The following is a 6,735-nucleotide window of genomic DNA, read 5'->3' on the forward strand; positions in this document are numbered from 1 at the left end:
GTGGTAGAAGGGCATGCCCTCCAGTGGGTGCAGGGTTGTGGGCAAAAGCCTTGCTGTAAATCGGAAGCTCCTAAGTTGGGAACAAGAGCAGCAGATGTGAGGGTAATTAGCTGGGAATATCTGTTGTGTAAGATACTGCTTTGTAAAAGCCAAGGACTGTTTAGTGACACCTTCACGAGGTTTGCGTCCATGTCAAAGAGGATGCCAAATGAGAAGGGACTCAGCAAGGCACACATGCCAGGGACAGGACTGAAGAGTTTATTTAATGGCAAGAAATGAAATAAGTTTTGCCTGTTCCCCTAGTGAAGAGCACAAGGGAATCAGGTTGATTAGAACTAGAGAGCAGTGTTGCATGAGAACAAATGTGGTGTTGGTTTGGTCTGGAAATGGAAGTGGTCAAAAATGAGACCACCAGGTAAGAGGGAAATGAGGAGGGGTTTTGAGGTGACAGTATCCTGAGCCTACCCTGCTGTTGCACCATGGCCTGGACACTGTCAGCAATGGAGTAATCTCTCTTTCCTTGCTTAAAGGAAAGCTGTTTTCCACCTCAGCCATTGTCAGGAGCTCAGGACAGGAAAGCTGCATTGCCCAAGTGCTTAACGGGAGTGGATGCAAAAATCTGCTACTTCTCTCCTGAGAGCAGCTGAGATGAATTATCAGTTATGCTGCCGTCTGTTCATATCTTTAAGGAATGCCAAGCAATTAGCCACCCATCTGATGGGATAAATGCAAACGGCCACCTTCATTTACAGAAGTCAATGAAGCCCTGCCAAGTGAAGCTGGTAAAATAATTTGCCCCCAAATAGCCTAATTTTGATCGTACTGAGTGAGAAGAGATTTATACCTTTACAACACCAAGCAAGCTGCTCCTCTTTGTGGCCACTCAAGGTTGCAGAATTAGAAGAAGAAGGGATGGAAGGAAATTCAAGGATGTATTCCAAGCAGCACAGGTGTTGTCTGATAGCAGCTGACATGAGGAGGTACCTTGCTACTTCAGCAGTCACCATCCAAGCAAAAGGGCCAGCAGGAAAGGGCAGAGTTAATGCAGTTGTGTCCTATTTGCTGGAAGCAGGTGGGGATGTAAGAGAGGCCTGCCTGCAGGTTAAGGACTTGAGTGAAAACCTTTTTGTGCTTGTAAAGCTCTGTAATGGATTTATCTTGGTTTTGCTGGCAGAGGTACAAGGTCAGCATTAGGCATGTATGCTGGAGATTGTCTTTTATTGCTGCTGCCCTTCTAGCCTGTGCCCAGTTTACATCAGATTTTTTCCTGTTTTGTGCCTTCCAGATCACACAGTTCCCAAACATAAAGATTGGGAATGTGGCTTTACTGCATAGTGACCGTGTTTTCTCTGCCCAGAAGGAAGCCTGTGCTAGGCTGACTGAGCTAATGAAAGACAAGGGACAGGGGTCTTGCTGCCAGAGCTGTTTCCCAAAAAGCTATGGAGGGGAGGGGGCATGTTTTGGGAAGCATGGCAGAGCCAGCATGCAGAGCAGTGGCACCACTCCCCGGAGTTCTGCAGGCTGCCCTCAGCTTCATCCTCACCTTCACCACCATGCTGGTACTTGGCTTCAGCAGCACCAACCCTGCTGTGTCATCAGCCCAGCTGGGGACCCCTTTATGCCTGAGAGGGAAGACAAAGGAGATCCTGAGACAGAAAATTCCCTTTCCTGCCTCCCCTCCCCACTACCTGCAATCCCTTGTGGCTCCACACCCCAAAGTGTCCATTGTTCTCAGGCATCCATTGCAAAGGCAGAGCAGCAGGTAGAGAGCCAGGCATGGCTCCAAGCTAAAGAGAAAACCAGCCAAGCATCTGCCACCAGTGATAGCACCTCCCCTGCAGGGAATGCTGAGTGTCCTGTTGAGGTGCCTGGTGCTGAGCTGAGTCGCTCAGCCTTGAACAAGGGCCAAGGCCATTGCCAGAGAATACTGAGGAATGTAATAAATACTGTACTGATACCAGGAACAGTTTCAGCACGTCCAGTCTTAAATGGGTAATCTCCCAGCTTCGACTTGCTGTGTGCTGGGTTGATCATTCCCGTGTTCCCTCTGCAGATCAAAGAGATACATCACCAAATGGCCAGTCAGCATGGATGTATGGACACATTTCATGCAATCCTCACCCAAAAGAGGCTGAACTGATTAAAATTCTTCTGAGCTTTAGAGCTGCAAGTTATCCAGAAGAGCATCTAATTAAGAGGGGATTTATTAGAAGCACTCTAAAAAAGCAGCTGCAGCTGACCTCACCCAGTAAGTCTGTGCCTGCCTGGACAGCACACAGAAGGCTTCTTGAAAAATTGTTGCTCATATTCTTTGCCAGGTACACAAGAAGCACTTCAATCCACAAAATTGATCAGATATTCCTTGTCCCTCTGATGTTTAAGGCTTTGTTTCCTTTTTTACTTAAAGTGTTTATTTGAACAATGCCTTGGGGTCATCACTTTATTTTTCGGGGAAAGAGGAGAGGAGAGGCCACTGTTCACAACATGTTATATAGCTCTGCACTGAAATGTGATGGTAGCAGGCAGGAATGAGGAGCATTAAAAAGATATTCACTGTTCACACGAACCATTCACCACTTTTCATCATCATTGCCCTCTTTCTTTCTTCCGGGCAGAGAATTCTAGAAGAATGTTTAAAATATATCAAAAACAATCTTGGGTTTAATTATATGCTCTCTGCTGATTCAGTTGCCTCAGGAGGTGTAGTTAGTAATTAATTAGCTCAGCAGACTAATGTGCTTTGTAGCAATATCTCTCATTAAGCCACGCTCTGCTGGGTCCAGGCCCATCAGGAGTTGAGGCCAGTGCTGTGCTGAGACCCACTTGGGATTGAGGTGAGCTGGTGTCTGCCTGCCTGCCCCTGTCACATCACTCTCAAACCCTGCCAAAAGCCTCCTCTGAACTCCTTTGGCTGGCTTCCTAAGGCAGGAAATAGTCAGGTCAAATAACTGGAGAAGGACAAATAAATTCTGGAGCTATGCAGCATTAGGGGTCAGTTTTTGCTGTTTCTGAAACCTTCGTGATAATAAAAAAATGTGAAGATACAAAGACTTTCAGGCCCTTTGCAGCCTCAGCTCCAGAGGCCCATCCCAGGCTGGCTCAGCCCAGTAAGGCAGAGAGCCTCTAGGCCCTGTGTTACCTGGCAGTAAGGATTTTTGATGGCACAGGCATCAACCTGACAAGCTGCTGCTGCTCACACATGCATTGACACACAGAACACAACGGGCAGGGGCCACTGGCAGGTGTGAGTGGATTGCCCCGTGTTTCTCCCTGCAAAGTGAGAAAAGGAAACAGGCTTTATCTAAGGGGCAGTACCCAACCCCAGCAGCAGTGCTGAACCCCGAACCCCTGCGAGCCCATGACATTTTCTGCTGGAATAGGAAGCTCCACAAGATTTAGGTTTTTGTCCTTTGTTCTCATGCTGGTTGTCTGACACTCAGCTGTGTTGGCAGGGTAACCTACAACCTCCTTCCTCCCAGCAGCACAGAAGTGTCTTTGTGCCACAGAGATGGCTGTCCCCATCAGCAGTGGGAATCTGCCAGTGAGGTATTCCCAGGCTGGTGTCCAGGGCAGCATTTCACACCTGGGTGCAGATGATGGATGAGCTCTCTCTCACTGGCAGGGCTGAGGGGATGTGTGATCACTTGTGGGGTGCACTGAAGCACTACTACAGTGTGTTCAGAAACCTGGTGCAGCATTTCAGCCAGATTCAGACAGGCAGGCTCAGTCCCATGGGGAATCACACTCTTGCCTGCTTCCTGTGAGTGGATTTGAGTCTCTAGTCCAGCCCTCTCACCCAGCAGTGAGATTTGAGCCAGAGCAGAGGCCAAGACGACAGAGTGAGGCAGACCACACAGTGAGATCATTTGAAGTCAGTGCACAAGACAGGAACAACTACAGACAGGTCCCCTGGAGCACAGCTCAGTGCCAGGTGCCCTGTTTACCTGCACAGAAAAGGCATTGTGGCAGCAGTGGAGGCCAAACTCAGCAAGCAGATGGACAGGCATGACAAGAGAAAGTCCAGCTGGAATTGCCAGCAAAGGCAAAATGTGCAGAGGAGAGGGAGGCTGTCACCTTCCTCTCAAAACACTGCCTTGAATTCTCATTTTCAGCACGTCTGCATTCACCATTGGGTACAGAGAAAATCAAGTTGTTTCCAGATCTCTGAACTACACTCAAGTGTTTTGTTTTGGTTTTTTTTTTTCTTCCAGACTTTCACGTCCTTCGCTTTTAAAAATATGAACCCAGGAATGTTTATTGAGAAAACCTCCTTTTAACTCTGTTGCTGTTTTGGTTGCAGCTCCCCAGGTTTTTTTGTGTTTTTTTGTTTTTTTTTTTTTTTTTTTTTTTTTTTTTTTTTTTTTTTTTTTTTTTTTTGTTTTTTTTTTTCTGTAGGCAATTCTGGCTCACTGAATGTTTTCCAAAATTTTTTTTTTCTTACCAAGGGAAGTAGGATTCAAATTTGCAAAATCTTTTCATTTCTGGCTACTAGCAAGGCCTTAATCTGAAAGTCCAGACCGCTCTTTGTGACATGTAGTCTTGACATTATGATCTATGTAGCCAGGTACTTTTATTCAAGAAAGTAGATGTTTTCACAGCATCATATCCCAAAATATGCTGCTTCCCACAGCCACTGCAGTGATCCTGGGACAAATGCTGATGCTGTCACTGAGTTGCCACTGCCCAAGCAGTGATTTCTGGGATCAGGGGAACAGTGATGGGCTCCACTCACGAGGAATGACACTGTGCAACTACATTCTCAAAGGGGATACTTTGGTCTGCCTTGGGCTTCCTCTGCTCCTCCATCAGGACCAGCAACTCCATGAGCATTTGGGACTGCCCCGGAGTCATCCGTGCTGGGTACCACACAACATCCCCCTTACAGTTTGGCTGCTGCACTTGCCAAGCTTTCTCTGCATGCAGCCGGCTTCACTTGGAGAGGGACACGAGGACTTCTCCTTCACAGAAGTCACCCAACACTGTCACCCTAAGCATCAGCACTCCCTACACCCACAGGACCTGTGCCCACAGCACAGCACTTTTCACATCATCTTTACTCACCTGCTTTCCCTGCTGCCTTGGCTGCTCTGTAGGCAACCTGCTGGGAACCAGAGATAAATGTGGGGTGTGAAACTTGCAGGGTTGTGTTCAAAGGCTCACAGAGGGAACCTTCACAGATGTGTTCATCAGTGACTCGAATTAGCTGGAAGTCTGGCAAAGCAATTTGTTTGTGTTTGCCTCTTGCCAGGGTGGCAGGAATGTCTGTGAAAGGCAGCTGGGAGGCTTCAGAGCCACTTGCATCTGCATGAGAGTACAAGCCCAACATCTATCCCATGCCACACTGTAACAGCCTGCAAAACCAGGTCAGGATGAGCAGTTACATCCTGCCTTTGCAGAGATGTGCTCCCTGGGTCTCCATACCTCCTTGCTGCCTGGCAGCATTCCCATTTCATTCACCCTGAACCCTGACATTCCTGCCTGGAACACTCGGGGCACCCTCTCCGTGGTGTGCAGAGGTGAGCTCAGGTTCCCCCTGTGTGTCTGCCCAGCAGCAGCTCCTGTGTGAGGGATGAGGGCTTCCTCCTGCTTTCAGGCACTGAGACATGGAAAAACCACTAAAGGACGGAGTCTTCTCTGCTGCCTGCCTCCAACAGCCTCTACAGACTGCAGAGTCCAAGCAGGAAGGCGTGCATCATGAGATCAGCACTAGGCACACTTGAAATGAACCTACAGCTGACCTTGGGAACCCGGTGGAGGTCAGGGCAGGAAAGCACAGTGCCAATTAAATCAGCTTCTTCTGGGGTCCTGGCGCAGCAATGGAAGGTCACGGCAAGCTGTAAATCATGGGAAATCTGCTCCCGGCCAGGGCGGGGGGCTGCTGGCACTCCCGGGCCCCTCCCTCCTTCCCTCCAGTGCTCCCGGGAACATCCAACACCAAACAAAACGCATCACAGGCAAACGTTTTATCTCGAATCAGTGTCTGGTTCCCACCTAAGGACTCCGAGCCCCTGTATCCCGCCTGTGCAGGATGCTCTGGCTCGGCGGCAGGTGAAGCCCCTCTGCTCACAGCGAGCCGCTCTCCGCCTGCCGCTCCCGCGGGGCGCCCCTCTGCCCCCGGTGACCTTGGCATCGGCAGCGCCCACCCCCGCCATGCCCTGTGCCCCGGGATCCCGAGGGGGCGGCGGCAGCGCGGGGGGACACGGGATGACCCCCGGGCGCTCCAGCATCGCTGCACCCGCGGCGGGACGGGGCCAACAACAAGTGCGGCAGCTCCTCCTTGCCGTGCGCGCCGCCGAGCGCTCTCTGCCTGTCTGCGCTCCTCTCCAGCGCCCACCTCCCCACTGCCGGGCAGGAAACTCTCCCCGCCGCCTCTCCATGCCCGGCCCTCCCCAGCGCCAGCGGCATCCTTCCCTTCGGCCGCAGGGCTTCCAGCACTAAACGCCACGGTGACCCTTTGTTTCCCGGCCGCCGGACATCGGGAGGCAGCGGCGGGGCCGGGCGGCGGCGGGGGCGCGCTGCGCGGGGGCGCGCCGGGAGGCGGGGCCGGGCCACCATTGGCTGTCGCTATGCGGTGCCCGCGCCGCCCCCCGCCCGGCCCCAGCCCCGTTCCCATCCCCGGCCCCATCCCCGTTCCCGGCGCGGAGCGGGGCGCAGCGGAGGCTCCATGGAGGCGGCGGCCCCGCGCTCCGGCCGCCCGTAGCCGCCCGCCGTGCCCAGCCCAGCCCCGGCGGAGCC

This window comes from Zosterops lateralis (assembly GCF_965231275.1).
Source record: "Zosterops lateralis genome assembly, chromosome: 5".
Classification (NCBI taxonomy): domain Eukaryota; kingdom Metazoa; phylum Chordata; class Aves; order Passeriformes; family Zosteropidae; genus Zosterops; species Zosterops lateralis.